The sequence below is a fragment of the Somniosus microcephalus genome, chromosome 1, assembly GCF_052327205.1.
Source record: "Somniosus microcephalus isolate GS21.2 chromosome 1, FLI_Smic_1.0, whole genome shotgun sequence".
Lineage (NCBI taxonomy): Eukaryota > Metazoa > Chordata > Chondrichthyes > Squaliformes > Somniosidae > Somniosus > Somniosus microcephalus.
In genome coordinates, this window is record NC_140987.1 from 152,041,472 (window position 1) to 152,068,855 (window position 27,384).

Consider the following 27,384-nt stretch of genomic DNA (forward strand, 5'->3'; position numbering starts at 1 on the left):
AACTTACGAATCAAGATGGCTGACACTCACCTCAGTTCAGAATGATAAGGCCCGCCCACACACGCACCGATTGGTCAACCGTCAGGTCACTGAACTGTAGGATTGGTCAATCATCACATCACTCAGCACTAGGATGGCCCGCCCGCACACACAATGAACCCGCCCCCACTCGATGCTAATGAGCGGATAATGAGCGGAATTTTGAACCTGCAAAAACGGTTGAAAGGTAGGAAAATTATAGAGGTTAGAGAAAAGATGTACAAATTAATTAACTTTTTTTGAAAAGAATTTGTGTTTTAAAAGCAACTTTTTTTTTTGCTGGAAATGTAGATTTAAAAAGAAACACGCAGAAAGCGGGAAAAAGAAACAAAGAGTTTGGAATCAAGATGGCGGACACTCACCTCGGTTCAGAATGGTTAGGCCCGCCCACACACGCACCGATTGGTCAACCGTCAGGTCACTGAAGTGTAGGGATTGGTCAATCGTCCTGTCGCTCGGACTCTAGGACGGCCCGCCCGCACGCGCGACGAACCCGCCCCCCACGACGCAGCGATTGGTCGACCGTCGGGTCGCTCGACTGTACGATTGGTCGACCTTGACATCACTCGATGCTAATGAGCGGATAATGAGCGGAATTTTGAATAATGAGCAGCTAATGAGCGGAATTTTGAACATTTTTTGGATACCGTGGGCACAATTTTTGTCCGACCGAAAAGTAAATACGCTTATGACCGTTCTGGAATCGTAAGCTTTCTTTGGATGTAATGCACGTATAGCCGGACAGACAGACAGACGGAAGGACAGACAGACAGACAGATCGATCCTTTTATATATACTAGCTGGAGTGCCTGGCGGTGCCGAGGGTTTTTTGAGGGCATGTTGTTGTTGGAAGAGAGAGAGAGAGAGACTGGGGGAGAAGAGAGAGACTGGGGGGAGAAGAGAGAGAACGGGGGGGAAGAGAAAGAGAGAGACTGGTGGATTTAGTTTGGATTAGCCTGGAGAGAGAGTGGGGGAAGGAGCGCCTCAGGCCTGGGCCCGATCGACCCCTGCAAAGGAAGGAAGGAAGGAAGAAGGCGAGCTCTCCCTCCCTGTCCCACCCCCTCACTCTTCCCTCCGTCACCCTCTCTCTCTCCCTGCCCCTGTCTCTGCCCTGCCTTTACTCTCTCCCCTTCCTCCCTCCCCTCTCCTCTCCATCCCTGCCCCTCTCCACTCCCTCCCTGCCCCGCTCCTCCCCCTCCCCCTCTCCTCTCCCTCCCTCTCTCTCCCTCCCCCCTTCTCCTCTCCTCACCCCTCTCCTCTCCCTCCCCCTCCTCTCCCTCCCCCCCTCCCCCTCCTCTCCCTCCCCCCCCTCCTCTCCCTCCCCCTCTCCTCTCCTCCTCTCCTCTCCCTCCCCTCTCCCTCCCCTCTCCTCTCCCTCCTCTCTTCTCTCTCCTTCCCTCTCTCTCTCTCTCCTTCCCTCTCTCTCTCTCCTTCCCCCCTCTCTCTCTCTCTCTCCTTCCCCCCTCTCTCTCCTCCCCCTCTCTCTCTCTCTCCTCCTCTCCTCTCCTTCCCCCTCTCTCTCTCTCCTTCCCTCTCTCTCTCTCTCCTTCCCTCTCTCTCTCTCTTTCCCTTTTTCTCTCTCTCTCCTTCCCTCTCTCTCTCTCTTTCCCTCTCTCTCTCTCTCTCTCTCTCCTTCCCTCTCTCTCTCTCCTTCCCCCCCTCTCTCGGGAGCTGAGCTGAGGTGAGTCGGCCGGCCTGAGGCGCTAGGCCGTGCACGGGGGCTCCGGGTCACCGCGGCCAGGCTCTGAGTCCAACCCCTTCCCCGCGGTGTCTTCTTTCTTCTCTATCTCCTTCCCTCCTTCTCTCTCTCTCACCCCCTCCCTCCCCCCCCTCCCCTCCCCCCCCCCCCCCCCCCCCCCCTCCCCCCCCCCCCCCTCTCTAGCTGAGCTGAGTAGTTCGGCGGCCTGAGGCGCTAGGCTGCACTGGGCTCCGGTCCACCGCGGCCAGGCTCTGAGCCATCCCCTTCCCCCCCTCTCCCTATCCCACCTCGCTCTCCTTCCCTCTCTCTCTCTCTCAGAGCCCGAGAGACAGCGAGCGGGGGAGCGGCAGTGGCGGGCCGGAGTGGGAGCTGAGCTGAGGTGAGTCGGGCCGGGCCTGAGGTGCTAGGCCGCGCACGGGGGCTCCGGGTCACCGCGGCCGGGCTCTGAGTCCAACCCCTTCCCCGGGGTGTCTTCTTCTCTTCGCTATCTCCTTCCCTCACTCTCTTCCTTCCCTCTCTCTCTCTCTCTCTCCTTCCCTCTCTCTCTCTCTCCTTCCCTCTCTCTCTCTCCTTCCCCCTCTCTCTCTCTCTCTCCTTCCCCTCTCTCTCTCTCTCTTCCCCTCTCTCTCTCTTTTTCCCTCTCTCTCCTTCACTCGCTCTCCTTCACTCGCTCTCTCTCCTTCCCTCTCTCTCTTTCCCTCTCTCTCTTTCCCTCTCTCTCTCCTTCCCTCTCTCTCTCTCCTTCCCTCTCTCTCTCTCCTTCCCTCTCTCTCTCCTTCCCCCTCTTTCTCTCTCCTTCCCTCTCTCTCTCTCCTTCCCCTCTCTCTCTCCTTCCCTCTCTCTCTCTCCTTCCCCCTCTCTCTATCTCTCCTTCCCCCTCTCTCTCTCTCCTTCCCCCTCTCTCTCTCCTTCCCCCTCTCCTCTCTCCTTCCCTCTCTCTCTCGCTCCTTCCCTCTCTCTCTCTCTCTCCTTCACTCTCTCTCTCCTTCCCTCTCTCTCTCCTTCCCTCTCTCTCTCCTTCACTCTCTCTCCTTCACTCTCTCTCTCCTTCACTCTCTCTCTCTCTCTCCTTCCCTCTCTCTCTTTCCCTCTCCCTCTCTCTCCTTCACTCTCTCTCTCCCCTTCCCCCTCTCTTTCCTTCCCCCTTTCTCTCCTTCCCCCTCTCTCTCTCTCCTTCCCTCTCTCCCACTCTCTCCTTCCCTCTCTCTCTCCTTCCCCCTCTCTCTCTCTCCTTCCCCCCTCTCTCTCTCTCCTTCCCCCTCTCTCTCCTTCCCCTCTCTCTCTCCTTCCCCCTCTCTCTCCTTCCCCCTCTCTCTCTCCTTCCCCCCTCTCTCTCTCCTTCCCCCTCCCTCTCTCTCTCTCCTTCCCTCTCTCTCTCTCTCCTTCCCTCTCCTTCCCCTCTCTCTCTCCTTCCCTCTCTCTCTCTCTCTCCTTCCCCCCCTCTCTCTCTCTCCTTCCCCCTCTCTCTCCTTCCCTCTCTCTCTCCTTCCCTCTCTCTCTCTCTTTCCCCCTCTCTCTCTCCTCTCTCTCTCTCTCCCTCCCCTTCCCTCTCCTTCTCTCTCTCTCTCCTTCTCTCTCTCTCTCCTCCCCCCCTCTCTCCTTCCCCTCCTCTCTCTCTCTCTCTCCTTCCCCCCTCTCTCTCTCTCTCTCCTTCCCCCCCTCTCTCTCTTTCCTTCCCCCCTCTCTCTCCTTCCCCACTCTCTCTCTCTCTCTCTCTCTCTCTCCTTCCCCCCCTCTCTCTCTCTCTCATTAATGTCAATGATAACATTGCAAAATTATAATTCTGCTTGCTACCTCCAAATTCACATAGAAGGAAAACTGTAAAACCTGGAGTATATGGCTACTGGCGATCCCCATTAACAAAAAATGAAGTTAAAGAACCACCTCCTGGGTGCTTAGCAAGAGTTCTTCAATCTCAACAGTTTTATAAACAGTTTCATAAACATGGCAGAGGGTTCTTCAGTTACCTCGGCAACACCGGGTACTCCAGCTAATCTACAATAATTTGTTTCTTCAGTTCATTGCTGATTTTTTGCATTACATGACTCCTATTGCACAGACCTCCATTGCAACCAGCTGCCCAAAACACCAACAACTTGCAATTATATAGCATCTTTAACATAGTAAAACGTCCCAAGATGCTTAATGGGAGCATTATAAAACAAAACTTGACACCGAGCCACATAAGGAGATATTAGGGCAGATGACCAAAAGCTTGTTCAAAAGAGGTAGGTTTTAAGGGAGCGTCTTAACAGAGGAAAGAGAGGTAGAGAGGCGGAGAGGTTTAGGGAGGGAATTCCAGAGCTTAGGGCCTTGGCAGCTGAAAGCATAGCCACCAATGATGGAGCAATTAAAATTGGGGATGCTCAAGAGGCCAGAATTAGAGGAGTGCAGATAACTCGGAGGGTTGTGGGGCTTAAGTAGATTACAGAGATAGGGAGGGGCGAAGCCATGGAGAAATTTGAAAACATGGATGAGAATTTTAAATCGAGTCATTGCTTAACCGGGACCCAATGTAGGTCAGCAAGCACAGGAGCGATGGGTAAAAGGGACTTGGTATGAGTTAGTACACAGGCAGCAGAATTTTGGATGACCTCAAGTTTACGGAGGGTAGAACGTGGGAGGCTGGCCAGGAGTGTGCTGGAATAGTCAAGTCTATATCGTTTGATGTAGTGTATATGGACTTTAGCAAGGCTTTTGATAAGGTTCCACATGGCAGACTGGTCACAAAGCTAAAAGCCCATGGGATCCAGGGCAAAGTGTCAAGTTGGATTCAAAACTAGCTCGGAGGCAGGAAGCAGAGGGTAATGGTTGATGGGTGTTTTTGTGACTGGAAGGCTGTTTCCCAGTGGGGTTCCACAGGGCTCAATACTAGGTCCCTTGCTTTTTGTGGTATATATCAATGATCCAGACTTGAATATAGGAGGTATGATTAAGAAGTTTGCAGATGATACTAAAATCAGCTGTGTGGTTGATACTGAAGAAGGAAGCTGTAGACTGCAGGAAGATATCAATAAATTAGTCAGGTGGGCAGAACAGTGGCAAATGGAATTCAATCCAGAGAAGTGTGAGGTAATGGTAATGCATTTGGGGAGGGCTAACAAGGAAAGGGAATACACATCAAATGATAGGACACTGAGTAGTGTAGAGGAACAAAGGGACCTTGGAGTGCATGTCCACAGATCCCTGAAGGTAGCAGGCCAGGTAGATAAGCTGGTTAAGAAGGCATACGGAATGCTTGCCTTTATTGGTCGTGGCATAGAATGCAAGAGCAGGGGGTTTATGCTTCAACTGTATAAAACACTAGTTAGGCCCCAGCTAGAGTACCGCGTGCAGTTCTGGTCACCACATTACAGGAAAGATGTGATTGCACTAGAGAGGGTACAGAGGAGATTTACAAGGACGTTGCCAGGAGTAGAGAATCTTAGCTATGAGGAAAGACTGGATAGGCTGGGTTTGTTTTCCTTGGAACAGGTGAAGGCTGAGGGGGACCTTATTGAGGTGTATAAAATTATGAGGGGCCCAGATAAAATGGATAGAAAGGACCTATTTCCCTTAGCAGAGGGGTCAAAAACCAGGGGGCACAGATTTAAAGTAATTGGTGGAAGGTTTAGAGGGGATTTGAGGGGAAATTTCTTCACCCAGAGGGTTGGGGGGGTCTGGAACTCACTGCCTGAAAGGGTGGTAGAGGCAGAAGCCCTAACGACATTTAAAGAGTACTTGGATGTGCACTTGGGATGCTGTAACCTGCAGGGCTACGGACCAAGAGCTGGGAAGTGGGATTAGGCGGGATAGTTCTTTGTTGGCCGGCGCGGACATGATGGGCCAAAATGGACTCCTTTCGTGCTGTAACTTTCTATGATTCTATGATTCTAGAGGTAACAAAGGCATGGAGAGGGTTTCAGCAGCAGATGAGCTGAGGCAGGAGCAGAGTCAGGCAATGTTCCAGAGATGGAAATAGGCGGTCTTAGTGATGGCGCAGATATGTGGTCGGAAGTTCATCTCGGGGTCAAATGCAACACCGAGGTTGCAAACAGTCTGGTTCTGCATCAGACGGTTGCCAGGGAGAGGGATGGACTCGATGGCTAGGGAATGGAGTTTGTGGCGGGGACCGAAGACAATGGCTGTTACATACTTATGTTGGGACTACATTGTACAAGTGTACTAACACTCAACTAGAAGAAAGGCTGGTAGACCAATTAATATGGGGATCAGTACATACAGAAGTGCAAAAAGAACTAATAGGAAAAGAAAAGCTCGGAATACAGCGAGGGCTCACGAAGCCACAAAACAACAGATGAAAACGCTGAATACTCATACGGCTGACGTGCGGACAACTCCCGAACCGGATCACAGAGTAGATGCAGTGCGCGAAAAGCACAGCACACAAATACAAGTATATGACAGCAGGAAGAATACGTGTAGAAACTGCGGAAGACAACACGACTACACAGACAGAAGAAAATGCCCAGCGTATGGAACAAGCTGCAACACGTGTGGTAAAGCAAACCACTGGCAAAAGATGTGCAGAGCTAAAAGAGAGGGGCTACACACCAAAAGCAGAGGTGGGCAGCAGAACCAACAAAAGAAAAACAAAATCCATACCATGGGTGAGCAAGATGATGAAGACTGCGGGTACGACAAAGCTCTGAACATTGAAACCATAAAGGTTCTCTTACACGAAACGTCCAGAGCGGAAAGCACCCCAAAGATAGAATGGCACACTATCATCCAGATTAAAAAGAGGATCGAAGGACAGCCCACAACCGTCAATCTAAAAGTAAAGTTGGACACAGGAGCTCAGAGCAACATCCTTCCACTGAGGCTATACCAGAGGATCTTCCCCGAAAACTTGGGCAAAGATAGATACCCGAAAAGAGGATATTTAAAAGCAAACAACATCACACTGACAGCATATGGGGGGAGCGAGATCAGACAACTCGGAACAACCTATATAAAAGGAACACACAAAAGCAGAAACATCAACTGCATGTTCTATGTGACCGACTCCGAGGGACCGGCGATCCTGGGATTAAACAGCTGCGAGAAGCTGGGGTTAATCTCGGTAAACCACGAACTAACAAAAACATCACTGAAAGCCAACAGCAACACCCCACTGGAGAATCGTCCACAAATCATGGACACGAAACATTTGATGGACATGTATCCAGAGTGTTTTGATGACACTGTAGGATGCTTCGGGGAGTTCAAGTACCATATAACAATAGATCCAGAGGTAAAACCCGTCATCCACGCTCCAAGAAAAATACCCATTGAGCTAAAAGAAAAATTATACACCGAACTAAAAGAAATGGAAGAGAAAGAAATAATTGCAAAGGTCACTGAACCCACAGACTGGGTAAACTCGATTGTGGTACGGGAAAAGCCGAACGGGTGGCTCAGAATCTGTCTGGACCCCAAAGACTTAAACCAGGCAATAAAGCGGGACCACTACCCCACACCAACATTAGAAGAAATCACACCAGCACTGGCAGGAGCCAAAGTCTTCTCCAAACTGGATGCCAGAAACGGCTACTGGGACGTAAAACTGGACGAAGAATCAACTAACCTGACGACTTTTAATACACCATTGGGGCGTTATAAATTCCTGCGGCTGCCATTCGGGTTGAAAGTCAGCCAAGACATCTTCCAACAAAAGATCGATGAAACATACAAAGGCTGTGAAGGAGCCATTGGAATCGCTGATGACATCCAAGTTTACGGATCAAATGAAAGAGACCACGACGTGCACTTGCACGAGGCCATGGAGCGCACCAGAACGGCTGGCATCAAGCTGAACGCCGAGAAGTGCATCGTTAAAAGTACGAAATGCAAATTTTTTGGCATGATCTACACACCGGAGGGTGTCAAGCCCAATCCCGAAAAGGTCGAGGCGATAGCAGAGATGAAACCTCCAAACGACAAGAAGGAGCTGAGAAGCTACCTCGGCTTGGTCCAGTATATGAGCTCTTTCATCCTGAACATGTCAGACTACACAGCGAACCTAAGAGAATTACTAAAAGAAGACACCGAATACCAATGGTCAGAATCCCATGAGAGGAACTTCAAACACCTAAAGGAATTATTATGTAAAGAAACCAGCCTGTCTTATTACGATAGAAAAAAACCTGTCACCCTACAGGTAGATGCCTCTACCAGGGGGCTAGGGGCAGCCCTCGTGCAGGAAGGAAAACCAACAGCTTTCGCATCGAAGGCATTGACATCAGCAGAGACAAGATACGCAAACATCGAAAGAGAGCTATTGGCAGTAGTATACGGATACGAAAAGTTCCACACCTACTTATACAGAAGAAAATTCGAGGTAGAGAGTGACCATCGCCCACTCGAACAAATTTACAAGAAAAACATAAGCAAGGCCCCAGCAAGACTGCAAAGATTACTGTTAGGACTCCAAAGTTACGACTTCGAATTAAAATACCGGCCAGGGAAAGAAATGGCACTGGCAGATGCATTGGCTCGATTGTCACCACACGAAAAACACGAGATGAAGGGCCTGACAGTAAAAATACACCACCTCGTAAATGTTACTCCCACAAAGCTTAGCCAAATTCAAGAGGAGACTGGTACTACTCATGCAACAGGTAATACAGGGGTGGCCGGAGAAGATCCAGCAGGTCCAAAACCAAATCCGACAGTACTGGACAATCAGAGACGACATCTCGGTGGAGGACGGTGTTCTCCTTGCTGGCTCAAGAATCATAATACCAAAAACGATGCAAACGGAACTTCTCCGCATAATACACCAAGGCCATATGGGGATGGAGAAATGTAAACTAAGAGCCAGGTCAGCTGTGTACTGGATAGGCATGTACAAAAGCATAGAACAAATGGTCTCCACATGCTGCATATGCCAGAAATACCGAAACACACAGCAGAAGGAGGAGATGATTCAAATGGAAGTACCCCCGAGACCATGGCACACGGTCGGAACAGATCTGTTCCTGTGCAACCAGGAGTGGTACATCATAGTAGCAAATTTCCTTTTGTCAGAAGGATAAACGACATGAGAGCCACAACAATCACAAAAATTGCGAAAAACTTATTCGCAGAACAGGGCATCCCAGAGAAGGTCATCTGCGACAATGGGACTCAATTCGCCTCCAGCGAATTCAGAGCACTGGCTGGAAAATACGGATTTAAAATAATTACCTCATCCCCACATTACCCAAGGGGACACGGATTTATTGAAAGACAGATCCAAACAGTCAAAAGAGCTCTCATTAAAAGCAAGGAGATGGGAGAAGACCAAGACCTCGCCCTTTTGGCAATCAGATCGACACCTTTGAGAGCAGACTCGAAATCACCAGCAGAACTACTAAACGGTAGAAAATACAAAACAACTCTACCAGCAAAGGTATATCCTTCCCAGGACCAAGAGGATGTTCGGCAGAAGCTGATGGAAACACAAGCTACGGGGAGCACACACTATAACAAGCATGCAAAATCACTACCGGAGCTGCTAAATGGGCAATCAGTGCATATACAAGATTCATTGTTGAGAACATGGAGTCCAGCCAAGGTTATTGGAAAAGCTGATACTCCAAGATCTTACTTGGTAGAGACAGAACCTGGAAACCAATACAGGCGAAACAGGATCCATATCAGACCCTCACCTGAAGCTGTCAAACAGCGGACAACATTAACAGCAGTTAGGGTACCAGACACGGAAAACAATATAACGCCAGAAACAAACACCTCATATATAACTACTACAAACATGCACTCTCCAGAGCCAAACACGACAGCACCGGCAACAAGAAAAGAACACACCAAAACACCGCAGAAAGGAATAGTTACAGCCAAGTCCACAAGATGGAGGAGTAACATACAACCACCTGAGCGGTATCGCGAATAATTATAAAGACAATTATAATTCGCACAGAACAGTAAAACAACATGGACAAATATCTGTATATAAATTGAGCAAAGAAAGCTCACGTTCTGTATTTTGTTAATGTTACTCAACTGGAAACATTGTAAAATAGAAAATTGATGTAATTAGTTTTGTTGGGAAAGAGGGATGTTACATACTTATGTTGGGACTACATTGTACAAGTGTACTAACACTCAAATCAAGTATAGCAGCACTACGATGCTGGGAAAGTAGTGCGCAGGCGCCGCACAGCACTTGGAAATATCACCCCACACCATGCAGCAGGCAGCCATTACAACACAAATAAAACAGCAGTTATAATTACAAACTACCGAGTCCAGAGTCGTCTTTACAAAGCACTACGAGCGCTAGAAGACATAACAATGGCTTCGGTCTTCCCAATATCTAGTTGCAGGAAATTTCTGCTCATCCAGTACTGGATGTTGGACAAGCAGTCGGACAATTTAGAGACAGTGGAGGGGTCAAGAGAGTTGGTGGTGAGGTAGAGCTGGGTGTCGTCAGCGTACATGTGGAAACTGACACTGTGTTTTTGGATGATGTCGCAGAGGGGCAGCATGTAGATGAGAAATAGGAGGTGTTCAAGGATAGATCCTTGGGGGATACCAAAGGTAATGGTGCAGGAGCGAGAAGAGAAGCCATAGGCAGTGAATCTCTGGCTATGGTTAGATAGATAAGAATGGAACCAGGTGAGTGCAGTCCCACCCAGCTGGACAACGGTGGAGCATCACATAGGAAGTCATTTGTGACTTTGTTGTTGGAAGGGAGGGTGGAGGAGGCAGGGGAGAAAGGTTTATAGTACAGAAAAGAAGTTGGGGGTTATCTTTGCATTCCAGGATGATCCTGGAATAGTGAGCAGTTTTGGCAGACGAGAGCAGGACCCGATAGTGCTTTATATGGTCCAGCCAGATCTGGCGGTGAATGGCTAAACCAGTTGTCCGCCATATCATTTCAAGTCTGCATACCTTGGACTTGAGGGAGCAGAGATGAAGGCCGTACCAGGGGGAACAGCCAAGGTGAGAGAGAGTAATGGTTTTAATGTGGACTAGGGCATCAAAGGTGGAGGTGAGGGTGTAGTTGAGCAGATCGGTAGCTGCAGAAATGTCGTCATGAATGGAGGGCCAAAGGCTAGATTTTGAAAGTGCAGTTGTAAGTTTTTTTTAAATGTATTTATTCATGGGATGTGGGCGTCGCTGGCAAGGCCAGCTTTTATTGCCCGTTCCTAATTGCCCTTGAGAAAATGGTGGTGAGTTACCTTCTTGAACTGCCGCAGTCCATCGTAGCAATTTTTTTTGATATCACAGAGTAGCTTGCAAGTGGCCATTTCAGAGAGCAGTTAAGAGTAAACCACATTGCTGTGGGTCTGGAGTCACATATAGACCAGACCGGGTAAGGACGGCTGATTTAATTCCCTGAAGGACATTAGTGAACCAGTTGGTCACCATTACTGATGCTAGCTTTTTATTCCAGATTTATTTAATTAACTGAATTTAAATTCCCCAACTGCCGTGATGGGATTTGCACTCACATCTTTGGATTATTGGCCAGGCCTCTGGATTACTAGTCCAGTAACATAACCGTACACGCTAAGTGAATTGGGAGACATCCTATATGACTATGGCAAAGGTAAACTATCCCTCCTTGTCCTTCTCAACCTATCTACAGCTCCAACCACACTGTTCAGCACAGGTATTCCACTGAGCTTGCAAATGGCTCACCTGGACTTGTAACGGGAAGAGGAGTTCATGCAAAGGGACAAAAGGCAGGTGCACTTGCACCTAAGGGTTTGGTGTTCACACTTACATGGCTGTGTCTGAGGAGACCTGTCTTCATCAGAAAGGCTGAGACTGAATTGTGCTCTCAAAATGTTTTTAAAAAGTATTGGCTGAGAAGCAGAGGTCTTTGCAAGCATATAAGCACATAAATGCAGAACTTTATCCTGACTGAACTCAGTGTAACTCTGAATTATAAAGAAATTAACTGCAGTTGAGGTCAACAACAACAAAGTATTGACCTAAGGGTTACAGAAATGAAGGAGCGTGGTGTAATGCATAAAGCCAAAGTCAATAGTTTACCAATTATAGACTGCAAAAACAGCAGCCAGTATTTGTTTGATTATACCCTTGGGTGAGCTAAATATATTTAAAAAGAAATATTTTTTTCTGTTTTGGGTAGGCTTGTGCTTTTTGATTTCAACAGATAATGTTCTATTGCACATTGATAATACTAAAGATTATATCCTGTTAAACATCAATTAATGAAAACGCATTTTTTCACATTTGTTGGCTCTCCATCCCATCATGTTTACGATTTTGCATTTATATAGCACTTTTAACAGAGGAAAACATCCCAAGGTGCTTCACAGGAATGTAATCAGACAAAAATTGACACCAAACCAAAGAAGCTACTGTATTAGGAGGGGTAAATTGGTTAAGGAGGTAGGTTTTAAGGAGGGTGTTAAAGAATCATAGAATCATAAAAATTTATGGCACAGAAGGAGGCCATTCGGCCCATCGTGTCTCTTCTGGTCGAAAAAATGCAATTGAGCCTAATCCCACAGAAGGAGACGTGGAGATACGGAGAGGTTTAGGGTGGGAATTCCAGAACATAGGCCTATATGGCTGAAGGCACGGCTTCCAATAGTGGGGCAAAAGGAGTGGGGGATGTGCAAGAGACCAGAGTTGGAGGAACACAATATTAAGGCTAGCAGAATGGGCAGACAAGTGGCAGATGGAATTTAATACAGAGAAGTGTGAGGTGATGCATTTTGGCAGAAGGAACAGGGAGAGGCAATATACACTTAATGGCACAGTTTTAAAGAGTGTGCAGGGACAGAGGGACCTGGGAGTTAATGTGCATAGGTCCCTGAAGGTGGCAGGACATATTGAGAGAGTGGTTAACAAAGCATATGGGATCTTGGGCTTCATAAATAGAGGTACAGGAAACTTTCTGGTATCCGGCACTGATGGGACCGAGCTGGTGCCGGTCGATCAACACTGCCGGAGAAACCAGCGCTAATGTTAAAACATACGGAGCTCAGAGCTCCGTCTGAAGCAACAAACCCTGTTGCTGCCTCAAAACAGTCGGCGCAGCTTGCAAGCATCTCTGTAGCTAAGCAACAGCTTCAGCTAGATGCTTGCAGAGCCACGAATTGAGAAAAAAAGCAACGAAAAATAAAAAAAAGTTATCTGAACCGACTCCTGAATTTTGCCGGTGGATAGAGCATTCCGGAGATTTAGCCTCCGTTTAAACGAAAGTTTCCTGTATTGAGTACAAAAGTAGAAAAGTTATGCTGAACCTTTATAAAGCACTGGTTAGACCACAACTGGAGTATTGCGTCTAGTTCTGTTCACCACACTTTAGGAAGGATGTGAAGGCCCTTCAGAAGGTGCAGAGGAGATTTACCAGAATGGTTCCAGGGATGGGGGATCGTGACTACAAGGACAGGCTGGAGAAGTTGGATTTGTTTTCATTAGAGCAAAGGTGGTTGAGGGGTGATTTGATAGAGGTGTACAAGATTATGACGGGTTTGGATAGGCTAGATGGGGAAAGGCTGTTCCCACTAGTTGATGGTACGTGGACTAGGGGACACAGATTTAACATTTTGGGCAAGAGATACAGGGGGCACATGAGGAAAAACTTTTTTATGCAGCGAGTGGTGATGACCTGGAATTCACTGCCGACGGAAGTGGTGGAAGCGGAGACACTCGATGTTTTCAAGGGGAGACTGGATAGGCACATGAGGGAAATAAACTTGCAGGGCTACAGGAATACAGCAGGGGAATGGGACTGACTGGATTGCTCTACAGAGAGCCGGCACGGACTCGATGGGCTGAATGGCCTCCTTCTGTGCCGCTATGACTCAATGTTAATACATATAGACTGGGCAAACCAAATTTGCAGTAATAGTGTGGAGGACGAATTCATGGAATGTATGCAAGATAGTTTTCTAGATCAGTATGTTGAGAAACCAACTAGGAAACAGTCTATTTTAGATCTAGTATTGGGCAATGAGAAAGGGTTAATTAATAACCTTGTAGTAAAGGGGCCTTTAGGCAAGAGTGACCATAATATGACAGAATTTTATATTGAGTTTGAAAGTGATTTAGTTAATTCCAAAACTAAGCTCCTTGTTGGCTTCTCATTGATGTGCTGGAATTGTTTATCCTCAACATTTCTTCGCACATTTGGTCTGAGCAAATCCAGACGAGATCTCAACCATCGGTTAAAGAACATCATGGCCGGGGTCTGGTTGGTAACTGCATGTGTCGCATTTCTGTAGGTTAATAAGAAATTGTCCACCTTATGCTGTAGTGGAATTTCATCGTCGCACATGGCCTTTATCGCCTTTTTAAAGGTTTGTACGAACCTCTCAGCCAATCCATTTGTGGCTGGATGATACGGGGCGGATGTGTAATGCCTTACCCCATTCCTTCTCATAAATTTCTGAAACTCTTCGGACACAAACTGTGGTCCATTATCAGAGCAAATCTGCTCTGGCAAGCCGTTCCTGGCAAATATGGTCCGTAGGACTGCAATCGTTTTCTCTGTAGTGGTTGAGGACATTTTTACCACCTCAGGCCATTTCGAGTGAGCATCCACTGCTATTAAGAACATTGAGTCCATGAATGGACCAGCAAAATCAATATGCACCCGTTGCCATGGAGAGGAGGGCCACTCCCATGGGTGTAGAGGGGCATGTGGTGGTGCATTTTGGACCTTCTGGCATCCTGAGCAGCTCTTGGTTAGGTCCTCGATTTGTTGATCGATTCCCGGCCACCACACATAAGCCCTAGCAAGGCTTTTCATTTTCACCCCTCCCAGATGACCTTCATGAAGCTCATTTAGCACTCTCTCCCTTAACTTGGGTGGAATCACCACTCTGGATCCACACATCACTGTCCCCTGGCATACTGACAGCTGTTCTCTTCTGGATGAGAATGCTGGCAACAGTGAGTCGCCATGTGTTGGCCATCCCCTCACCGTCAAATCATATACCCGAGACAGCGTCGGATCATTGCGGGTCTCCTTCTCTATATCCGCGTTAGTTACTGGCAATCGTTCAATTATTGATGAATAAAATATCTCGATAGGGTCCACTGCTGGTGCTTCCTCCACAGTAGGCAGTGGCAGGCGTGATAGCCCATCAGCGTTTCCATGCTGTTTCGTGCCTTTATATTCTATTTCATATTGATTCGCCCCTAGAAACAGGGACCATCTTTGTAACCATTGTGCAGTCATCACCGGAACGCCCTTCTTTGGATTAAAGATGGAGACAACTGGTTGGTGGTCAGTCAGCAAGGTGAACTTCTGCCCATGCAGATAGTGGTTGAATTTTTTTACTCCCCATACTAGGCTGAGGGCCTCCCTGTCAATCTGGGCGTAGTTGCGCTCGGCTGAGGTTAGTGACCGAGACGCAAAGGCTACTGGCCTCTCCAACCCGTCTGGGAATTTGTGCGACAGCACCGCTCCAATACCATAGGGTGATGCATCACATGCCAAACGAATTGGTAGTGCTGGGTTGAAATGGGCCAACACCTCTTTTGATGTGATCAATTCTTTGCACTTCTGGAAAGCTCGTTTACGTTCGTCATTCCACTTCCATGGTACCCCTGTTTGCAGTAGGGTGTTCAGTGGGCGTAATACCGTAGACAAATTTGGTAAGAACTTATGGTAGTAGTTTACCAGCCCGAGGAACGACCTCAGTTGTGACACATTTTCCGGTGCTGGAGCCTTGACTACTGCCTCAATCTTTTCAGGGGACTTATGTAACCCTTCTTCATCGATAACGTGGCCACAATACGAGATCTGCTTCTGGAAAAACTCGCACTTGTGGCGATTAGCTCATAGCGCATATTCCTTTAATCTGGTGAGCACCTTCTCCAGGTTGGCGAGGTGATCACTGTCATTTTCGCCCGTGACCAGGATGTCGTCCAAATAACACTGGGTCCCTGGGATCCCTTGCAGGACTTGATCCATCGCCCTTTGCCAAATAGCCGGAGCCGATGCTACCCCGAACACCAGCCGGTTGTATTGGTAGAGACCTTTATGAGTGTTGATCGTGAGGTATTGTTTTGAGGCTTCTTCTACCTCCACTTGCAAGTACGCCTGGGCTAGATCAATTTTGATGAAGCGTTTACCTCCAGATAGCGAGGCGAAAATATCCTCAATTCGTGGAAGCGGATATTGTACCATGTGAAGGACTGGGTTCACTGTCACCTTAAAATCCCTACAGATGCGGACCTTCTTTGGTTCCCCAGGCGTATTACTCAACGACCTCTTCATTACAGGAACGATGGGTGTAGCCCACTCGCTCCAGTCTACTTTGGACAGTACTCCTGAATGTTCCAACCCTTCCAGCTCTGCTTCGACGGCTGGTCTGATCGCATAAGGCACTGGTCTGGCCTTAAGAAACTTTGGGCTTGCATTTTCCTCTATTTTAATCGTCGCTGTTATGCTATTTAGTGTTCCGAGTCCCTCCTGGAACACTTATTTTGCATCAGTTAGCATTTTTGACAGTCGTCCAGGTGTGACGTCATCATCCTTTTTGGCCTCAACCTTCAGTGCCTGTATGGAATGCCAATCTAATTGTATCTTCCGGATCCATTCACGTCCTAGTAGTGGTGGTCCCCCATCTGGCAATACATATAAGTCCATTTTAGGTATTTCCTGGCCTTTGTATATCACTTTCACCCTTATTTTTCCTTTGGGGTAGACTTTTTGCCCCGTGTACGTCTTCAAGACAATCTCTGTAGCTTTCAAGGGTATATGTGAAAATAGCCGCTTGTAGTCCCTTTGGTTTATGACTGTTAGGGCTGATCCTGTGTCCAATTCCATTTTCACTTGGACTCCGTCTATCTTGAGTGTAACCCAGATAGTCTGGTGATCCTCCATTTTGGTTACCTTATGTAGTTTCAGACAACCCAGCTCCTTGCTTCCGGAGTCTGTATCACTTTTCTGTTCATCTGAACTACTGTCCATCACCTTATGTACCTTTTTGTACTTCTCCTGTGGAGATTTCTTGCTGTTGGTTTTCTTCCCAGACCTGCAGACTCTTGCTATGTGTCCTGCTTTTCCACACTGTCTGCACACTTGGTCCTTGAACCAACAATCCTTCTGGTCGTGTGTTGTTCTGCCGCAGCGATAACACTTCCCTGTTCCATAGGACATTTCATTGGTGCCATATTCTTGCGGTCTCCGTTGTATCTCTGCAGCGCCCCTTGCGGCTGCTTCGTGTGATACTGCCATGCTGAAAGCCTTGTCCAGCGTAAGATCCTTTTCTGATAGAAGCCGTTTCTGGGTTCCTTCACTTTGAAGCCCACACACAAACTTGTCCCTTAACGTATCTGCTAGTCCCACTCCAAACTGGCAGTGTTTCAATAGCTTGCGCAGTTCCGTTAAGTACTCAGCATTGCTTTCGTCTTTATGCTGGTTCCTTTTATGGAACTTAAATCTTTCTGCTATCAGCAGCGTTGTGGGGTTTAAGTGGTCCTGTAGGATTTCTACTATGCTTTCGAAATTCTTATTCACGGGCTTCTCTGGGGTTATTAGGTTTCGCAGTAACCCATAAGTTTTTGCACCCATGGAATTTAACAAAACCAGTGCTTTCCTAGCATCTGGCACTTCATTCGCCCTGCAGTACACCTCAATACGTTCCACATATGTCGCCCAATCTTCGACTTCATTGTCGAATGTAGAGATACTGCCACTCTTCGGCATCCCTGGGTGTGATTTAACTGTCAAAAATGGCGTCTCCCGCGCTCTCCCTTCTTCTCCACTGGCACAAAATGGCGTCTCCCGCGCTTTCCTTTCTTCCCGCGCTCGCCCTTCTTCTCCGCTGCGGCTTCTAAAAATGGCGCCTCCCACGCTCTTCCTTCTTCTCCGTGGCTCAATGGCATCTCCCGCGCTCTCTCTTCTTCTCCCCGCGGACACTGTTCAGCCCTTGAGCCCTGGCTGTGCTCTGCGCGTTTTTTTTCCATTTTTTTTCTGTGCGCCTTTCCCGTTTCCGCCGCTCGGTCCTGAACCCGGCTGCTGCTTTACCCTATCTCTCTCCGTTTTGTTTTTCCTCGACGCCGCTCGGTTTTCAACCCCCCGGCTGTGCCCTGTGTGCTTCACCCTCTCTCTTACCCCGTCGACGCTGCTCGGCTTTTTCTCTGCCGTCGGTCGGCTCCAGCCGCCGCTGTCTGGGAAGGGTCTGCGCTGTACCTTTTGTCAGTCTGTTGCTGATCATCATGGCTGGGGAACCAAGCCCGGCTCTCCACAGCCTCCCCTGCGATGTTCACTCTCTGCCGGACGACTGGGCGGTTGCTCGTGGTCGACGCCCGTACTTCTGGCCTCGACTTTCTTCCACCGCCCTCCCGGAGCGAATCCTTGAAGGGAAATGCAGAGTTGCAGGTAGATTCGAATCGACACTCGTCGCCACTGTTAGATCCGTGATTCTGAGAGTATGATGTTTTTCAATAACTACACGGATGCTGTAACTTAACAATCAACAGGTGTTTACTGGAGTAGGGTAGTCTCAAGACTGGGGGTACAGAGGCATGCTCAAGGCTTATATACAGGTGTGGTCACTGCCGGTACTACAGTATACAGGAGCTGTAAAAGTAGTTCTCTCTTAAAGATACATACACTACAGCAGAGAAATTAAACAAATACTTTGGGCTGGATTTTCATTGAGGAGGCGGGTAGGAGGCGGGACTGCAACTTTCGGGGTTGTAGTGCCGCCTCCATCAAGTTGTAGCCAACCCACGTGATTTTGACTTGATTGACCCTGTTGAGCCCGCCCAGCAGGCTCAGCAGGCCAATTAAGGGCCACCCGGCAACAGGTGACATCACAGATCGATATTTCATCTGGCAAGACCTTTTGACAGATGAAATATCAGCGTTCAACAGCTGTTTGAAGCTGTCAAACACTGACAATCTGTACGGATAAGTTAATTCCTTCCTCTCAGGATGATTTAGAGATCTCTCCAGAACAGAAAGCTGAATGCTGCTATTTTTGACAGATCGTGGCCATTCTGCTTTCTGTGCTGGTGAGATGAGGGGCTCCCGAGACCTGAAGGAAGGCTGTAAGGGTAAGTAAAACTTCTTCAAACACTTTAAACACACCAAACACACTTACCTCTGCACTCATGCACCCATTACTCACCTGAACACCGGACATCTCGACCCCTCTAAGCCCTTCAGCCCGACGGCCCGCCTCGCTAACTTGGCGTGGTTTGGAGCTGTTGGGAATCCCACACTTCAAGAATGAAAATAGGGATTAGGCTAAAAACTGCCTGTTAACTACCTGTTAACAGGCAGTTATTGGCACTAATCCCCTTCCCGCCTCGGGGAGGCGGGCCCCAGTGCAGGGCGGGTACTCACCTCCTTTGAAACTGGCATGGAGGCAGGTTGGGGCGGGATGGGTTCGTGCCCCTTGATTTCGGGATTTTAACCCCCCACACGCCTCCAATCCCGCCTCCACGGCCCAATGAAAATCCTGCCCTTTGTGTCTGTCTTCACAGAAGAAGACGCAAAATCTTCCCGATAATAGTGGGGAACCAAAGGTCTAGCGACAATGAGGAACTGAAAGAAATTCATATTAGTAAAAAAATAGTACTGGAGAAATTAATGGGACTGAAAGCCAATAAATTCCCTGGACCTGATGGCCTACATCCTGGGGTTTTGAAAGAGGTGGCTATAGAGATAGTGGATGCATTGGTTGCCATTTTCCAAAATTCCATAGATTCTAGAACGGTTCCCGCGGATTGGAAGGTAGCAAATGTAACCCCACTATTTTAGAAAGGAGAGAGAAAACGGGGAACTACAGACCAGTTAGCCTGACATCAGTAGTCGGGAAAATGGTAGAATCTATTATTAAGGACGTAGTAACAGGGCACTTAGAAAATAATAATACTAGGGTTGGGCAGAGTCAACACAGATTTATGAAACGGAAATCGTGTTTGATAAATCTGTTAGTGTTTTTTGAGGTTGTAACTAGCAGAATAGATAAGTGGATGTGGTGTATTTGGATTTTCAGAAGGCATTCAATAATGTGCCACACAAGAGGTTATTAAACAAAATTAGGGCTCATGGGATTGGGGGTAATATACTAACATGGATTGAGGATTGGTTAACGGACAGAAAACAGAGAGTAGGAATAAATGAGTCATTTTCGGGTTGGCAGGCTGTAACTAGTGGGGTACCGCAAGGATCAGTGCTTGGGCCTCAGTTATTCACAATCTACATCAATGATTTGGATGAGGGGACCAAATGTAATATTTCCAAGTTTGCTGATGATACAAAGCTGGGTGGGAATGTAAGTTGTCAGGAGGATGCAAGGAGGCTTCAAGGGGATATAGACAACTAAGTGAGTGGGCAAGAACATGGCAAATGGAATATAATGTGGAAACGTGTGAAGTTATCCACTTTGGTAGGAAAATAGAAAAGCAGAGTATTTTTTAAATGGTGAGAGATTGGGAAATGTTGGTGTTCAGAGGGACCTGGGTGTCCTTGTACATGAATCAGTGAAAGTTAACATGCAGGTACAGCAAGCAATTAGGAAAGCAAATGGTATGTTGGCCTTTATTACAAGAGGATTTGAGTATAAGAGTAAGGACGTCTTACTGCAATTATATAGGGCCCTGGTGAAACCACACCTGGAGTATTGTGTATAGTTTTGGTCTCCTTACCTGAGGAAGGATATACTTGCCATAGCGGGATTGCAACGAAGGTTCACCAGACTGGTTCCTGGGATGGGGGGATTGTCCTATGAGGAGATATTGAGTAGACTAGGCCTATATTCTCTAGAGTTTAGAAGAATGAGAGGTGATCTCATTGAAACATACAAAATTCTTACAGGGCTTGAAAGGGTAGATGCAGGGAGGATGTTTCCCCTGGCTGGGGAAGTCTAGAACCAGGGGTCACAGTCTCAGAATAATGGGATCGGCCATTTAGGACTGAGATGAGGAGAAATTTCTTCACTCAGAGGGTGGTGAATCTTTGGAATTCTCTACCCCAGAGGGCTGTGGAGGCTCAGTCGTTGAGTATATTCAAGACAGAGGTCGATAGATTTTTGAATATTAAGGGAATCAAAGGATATGAGGATAGTGCAGGAAAGCGGAGATGAGGTAGAAGATCAACCATGATTTTATTGAATGGTGGAGCAGGCTCAAAGGGCCAAAATGCCTACTCCTGCTCCTATTTCTTATGTTCTTATAACAGATAGAAAAAACGGTGCCACTATTTTTAAAAGTACTAATCCAGATTGATTGTACCAATTTTTATTTTAGTCTAGTAATAAAGGTTTGTTGTATATACAGTGGTTATTTCCACTGGGGACATTAGGATGTCGGGTTTATTCCACAAGCAAAGGCCAAAAATCCTTAGTGAGTTCTAAATACTTTTCTCACAAAAATAATAAATCTCCTCCCCATTGTATATTCTCCAACCGTCCCCATTTTTTAACATAAAAACATTTTAATGTTGAACTGATTATACACAAAATATAACATTCTGGCAAAAATATCACAATATTCTAATGAACACACTGTCCATCCCATGCACTAGCATTTCTCACCCTGTCCAATTACTATCCTAGTTTTGACCTCCCTTTCCTCTCAAAGTTTTTGAATGTGTCTTTGCCTTCCATCTCGATTTCCCTCTCCCTCACAACTCCTTGCCTGAATTTCTTCAGTCCAGCTTCTGCACCAAGACCGCCCTAGTCAAAGTCACTAACAATATAATCTGTGCTTGTGACCATGGGACTCTCAACCTCTCTGTGATGTTCAGTATGATTGATCCTGCCATTGTCCTCCATCAGCTCTCTGTAATTCAGCTCCATGTGATTACCCTTAATTCTACTGCAATATTCCCCAACACAGTTAGTAGATTTCCAGCAATTACGTCTTCTTCCAACTCCACATGGTCACCTCTGAGTTCACCAAGGATCCATCATTGATCCCTCCCCTTCCACATCTACATGTTGCTCCTTAGTGATCTCATCCATAGGCATGTGGTCAACCTCCCTATGTACATTGACTACACCCAGCTGTACCTCTCCACTATTTCTCTTGACTCCACAACCACCTGTGTGCACTGACATTACACTGTGGATGAGACAGAATTTCCTCTAATATAATATTGGGATGACCAAAGCTATAATTTTCAGCTCCTGCCAAAAACTCTGCTCCCTTGCCACTATCTACATCCCCTCCTATAACTGCTTGCTCATGCTGAACCAAGCTTTGCACAACCTTGGCATTCTGTTCAAACCAGAGTTGAGCTTGAAATTCATACACTATCAATCACTATAACTGCTTACTTCCAGCTCTGTTATATTGGTTGACTCGTCCCGACCTCAACTATATTGTGGTCCCAACCATCATCATGCTTTCATGTCTCTATAGCTGACTTTAGACTTGTTACATCCTGAAAACAAATGCAGATGGGGTGTAGCAGAGTGTGAAATTTGAAAGAGATCAGTCCTGATAGATCCCCACCTATAAATCACCCTTTGAACTTTATGGGTGGTATTGGAGCTTGCAGCTTCATTAATCTACTCAAAAGCAGCAGGGACATGCATAGCTTCTCAATGTGGGACAAACAGGATATCAAGTGCAAACCATGTCCAGGTAACAAGCATCCAAGATTACTAGAACACATGAGTGGCAGTTCAATTTAAAGGACAGAGTGATGCACCATTAGTGGTTTAACGCCATTTCTGGCATGTCTTTCTTTTTGTTTCCTGCTGGTACTTAGGTTTTCATGAGTTATTGTTCCAGTTGTTCTAAATTATTAATTTTGGCCTCAAGAACCATCAGTGACATTAATTGGATTCCTAATGGGAATCCAGCATACTGATATGTTTGGAAGCGGTGGACCTATAGAGGGATCTCAGGTTCCACGAGAGGTGCTCCATGCCCACTTTGCAGTATCCATGCAGTTGCATCGGTAGGAAGAGGTGAAACTATTTCACTTTGGCAGACATAATACTGGTGGAGATTTCTAAATCCCTGATATTGATAAGATATGCAAAAGCACAAATAACTGTAATGCTGGATGCTTTTTCAGAAGCAGCCCAATTGTACCATGTTATGCTTTATGAGGTACTGCATGAAGAAGGACATGCCAGGATGATCATCACACAGCAAAGCCTGATTGGTTGCCCCACCAGGCTGTCACCAACCATATCTACAGGCATTGCTGAACCCACTGGCAATGACTGTAGGAAGCTGTCTTTATAGGGTCTGAGTCAGCAAAAAGCCAGAGACAGAGCTGTCCCATCTGCTATATGGTTAACTGCTGCTAACATGTACCTTAGAGCTGGTACAACCAGTGGCAGGAATGATCAGTTGTGGCATCGCGCCTGCCTCCACTTGCTGCAATACGAGCTTATGAGGATAGTGCTATTACATAGAATATACAGCACAGATACAGCCATTCGGCCCAACCAGTCCACGCTGGCATTTATGCTCCACTCAAGCCTCCTCCCATTCTTCCTCATCTAACTCGATCAGCATAATCCTCTATTCCTTTCTCCCTTATATGCTTACTTACCATCCCCTTAAATGCATCTCTCCTATCCACCTCACCCACTCCCTCTGGTAGCAAGTTCCACATTCTCACCACTCTCAGCGTATAGAAGTTTTTTCTGAATTCCCTATTTGATTTCTTGGTGACTATCTTATATTGATGGCCTCTAGTTTTGCTCTTCCCCACAATGGAAACACTCTCTCTATGCCTACTCCATCAAAACCTTTCATAATTTTATACACCTCTATTAGGTCACCCTCTCAGCCTTCAATTTTCAAGAGAAGAGACCCAGCCTGTTCATCCTTTCCTGATAGGTATAACCTTGCATTTCTGGTATCATCCTTGTAAATCTTTTTTGCACCCTCGCCAGTGCCTCTATATCCTTTTTATAATATGGCAACCAGAACTGTACAAAGTACTCCAAGGTTCAATATAAGTTTAGCATAACTTCTCTATTTTTCAATTCTATCCCTCTAGAAATAAACCCTAGTGCTTGGTTTGCTTTTTTTATGCACTTATTAACCTGCGTTGCTATTTTAGTGATTTGTGTATTTGTATTCCCAGACCCCTTTGCTCCTCTAATATGTGACCTCCTTATTTTTCTTACCAAAATGTAATGCCTCATACTTAATCTGTGTTGAAATTCAATTGCCAAATACATGTCTATTTTTTTTTAAAATTCGTTTATGGGATGTTGGCGTCGCTGGCAAGGCCAGCATTTATTACCCACCCCTAATTGCCCTTGAGAAGGTGGTGGTGAGCCACCTTCTTGAACCACTGCAGTCCGTGTGGTGAAGGTACTCCCACAGTGTTGTTAGGTAGGGAGTTCCAGGATTTTGGCCCAGCGACAATGAAGGATTGGCGATATACTTCTAAGTCAGGATGGTGCGTGACTTGGAGGAGAACTTGGAGGTGGTGGTGTACCCATGTGCCTGCTGCCCTTGTCCTTCTAGGTGGAAGAGGTCGCGGGTTTGGGAGGTGCTGCCAAAGAAGCCTTGGCGAGTTGCTGCAGTGCATCTTGTAGATGGTACACACTGCAGCCACGGTACGCACGTGGTGGAGGGAGTGAATGTTTAAGGTGGTGAATGGGATGCCAATCAAGTGGGCTGCTTTGTCCTGGATGGTGTTGAGCTTCTTGCATGTTGTTGGAGCTGCACTCATCCAGGCAAGTGGAGAGTATTCCATCACACTCACTTGTGCCTTGTAGATGGTGGAAAGGCTTTGGGGAGTGAGGAGGTGAGACACTCGCCGCAGAATACCTAGCCTCTGACCTGCTCTTGTTGCCACAGTATTTATGCAGCAGGTCCAGTTACGTTTCTGGTTCATGGTGACCCCCAGGATGTTGATGGTGGGGGATTCGGTGATGGTAATGCCGTTGAATGTCAAGGGGAGGTGGTTAGACTCTCACTTGTTGGAGATAGTCATTGCCTGGCACTTCTGTGGCGCGAATGTTACCTGCCACTTATCAGCCCAAGCCTGAACATCGTCCAGGTCTTGTTGCATGGACTGCTTCATTATCTGAGGAGTTGTGAATAGCGCTGAACACTGTGCAGTCATTGGCGAACATCCCCATTTCTGACCTTATGTTGGAGGGAAGATCATTGATGAAGCAGCTGAAGACGGTTGTGCCTAGGACACTGCCCTGAGAAACTCCTGCAGTGATGTCCTGGGGCTGTGATGATTGATCTTCAACCACCACAACCATCTTTCTTCTACAAGTTCATTACTGTCTTTTTGTAATTTATTGCAGTCCTCCTTCGTATTGACTATCCCCCCCCTCTAACTTGGTGTCATCTGCAAATTTAGAAATTGAGTTTTTGATTCCAAAGTCTAAATCGTTAATATAAATTGTGAACAAGTGGTCCCAGCATTGATCCTTGTGCGACCCCACTTTCCACCTTCTGCCCCTCTGAGTAACTGCCCTTTACCCCGACTCTCTGCTTTCTGCCTTGAAGCCAGCTAGCTATCCATTCCGCGACTTGTCCCCTGACTCTGCATTCTCTGACCTTATTATTCATTAGTCTATTATGTGGCACCTTATCGATGGCCTTTTGGAAATCTAGATAAATGATATATACTCTCTCTATTACCTCTTCAAAGAATTCAATGAGGTTGGTCAAGCAAGGCTTTCCCTTTTGAAATCCATGCTAACTATTCGTTATTATATTTTTGTTTTCTAGATTTTTTTCTATTTTCTCCTTTAGTAGGGATTCCATTATTTTTCCTATCACTGATGTTAAGCTGACTGGTCTATAGTTCCCTGGACATGTCTATCTCCCTACTTAAATATAGATATAATAATGTTAGCTTCCGATGTCATGTCGACCTGATCTGGCTCCCTGGTAAAAACTGAAGTAATTATTTAATATTTCTGCCATTACACTATTGCTGCCTGTGATTTTATCCTATCCATCCCTTAGTGGCCCTATTCCCATCCAGACTTTCCTTTTTTTATTGATGCATCTGTAGAATATTTTACTATTTTGTTTTATGTTCCTTGATCACAGACTGCAGTGGTTCAAGAAGGTGGCTCACCACCACCTTCTCAAGGGCAATTAGGGATGAGCAATAAATGCAGCCTTGCCAGCAACGTCCAGATCCCATGAATAAAAAAAATCATAGTTCCTCTTTGCTTTCCTAATTTTTTTTTTAACTTCTCTCCTAATCTCTTTGTATTCTCCCTTGTCATGCTCTCCCCTGCTGTCCATGTACTGAGTGTATGCTTCTTTCTTTACCCTCAATTTTTCCCTTATGTCTTGATTACCATTAGTGTTTAGTTTGTTCTTATATATTAGTGGAATATATTTTTCCTGGACTCTGTTGGAACACCATTTTAAATGTTTCCCATTGCTGTTCTACATCATTGTTTGCCAATGCGTCCATTTTATTTTCCCACGTTCTATCCTCAGCCCCTCAAAATCAGCTTTTCCACAATCTATTACACTGGTCTTTGTCATACTTATATCCTTCTCAATCTTAAACTGTATTATATTATGGTCACTATTGCCTAGATGTTCCCCTAATTTTACTTCTCTTATATGCACTGGTTCATTCCCCATTACTCAATCTAGCAGTGAATCCTCCCTTGTTGGGTTTCTTATATACTGGGTTAGAAAGGAGTCCTGTATGTATTGAAGAATCTCCATTCCCTTATCCCCTTTACCTATCTCTTCTGGCCAACTAATTTCCGGGTAGTTGAAATCCTAATGATTATTATTCTATGTTTTTTACTTATTTCCCTAGTTTGTTTCCATATTTCTTACGCCACCTCCCTTCCATTATTAGGTTGTCTGTAGACTACCCCTATTAGTGTGATTGATCCTTTATTATTTTTTATCTCTATCCACATGGATTCTATTTCTGTCTTACTGATGGTTGCATCGCTTTTTTCTACTGCCTTTATGTTATCCCTAATATGTACAGCTACTCCATCTACCCCTTTTTCCTCTCTATCTTTTCTAAATATATTATACCCTGCAAGCTTTAATTCCCAGTCCTGATTTTTCTGTAGCCATCTCAGTAATCCCTACTATATCTGGCTCCTCGCAGCGTATTATTGCCTCCAGTTCTCCCGTTTTATTATGGACACTATGTGCATTGCTGTACAGACAGTTTAACTCATTTTAATATGGAATGGTACAGAGGGTGATCCTCTTTGAAACCACTTTATTCAACACTACCTTGATTTCAGCAGCTTCAAAGAGAAGGTTGTGTGCTAGGTGGTTCTGTGATTTGCCTGCAGATTCGTACCTGCCCATTGTGTTTCCGTTCCCTTTAATTTTGTCTATCATTTCTTAGTCCCCTGCCCCTTAAATCTTGGAAAAGGTTGCTAATGGGTTGAGATATGTTTTGAAGCCTTCAAATGCCTGCAGAATTGTTACCTCCTACTGTGACACTTCCTTTTAACTGTCCCAACCATTTAAATTTCCCTGACGCACAATTTTCCACTCTCACCGCTAAACTGTACCCGAAACCCATCCAAATCTGCATCCAGTGCATCAGTTCTTAATCTTTTAGAAATGGCATACATCAGTACATGAAAATTGACTCCAATTTCTCAAATGCTCTCCTCACCAGATTTTGGAGTTCATCCCAATTCATCCTAAACTCCACTGCCTGCATTCTGTGCCATATTAAGTTCCATTTGCCCATCACTCCTGTCCCTGCCAAGCTACACTGGCACCCTGTCCATCAAGACATTGAATTTAAAAGCCTCATC

At 46.3% G+C, this 27,384-nt stretch overlaps 1 protein-coding gene across 2 annotated transcripts in view; it reads right to left on the reverse strand.

Annotated features, from left to right (window-relative positions):
• Nucleotides 1-27,384, reverse strand: part of LOC147124416 (zinc finger protein 475-like) — a 122,686-nt gene that overhangs the window by 15,610 nt on the left and 79,692 nt on the right. The window lies entirely within an intron of this gene.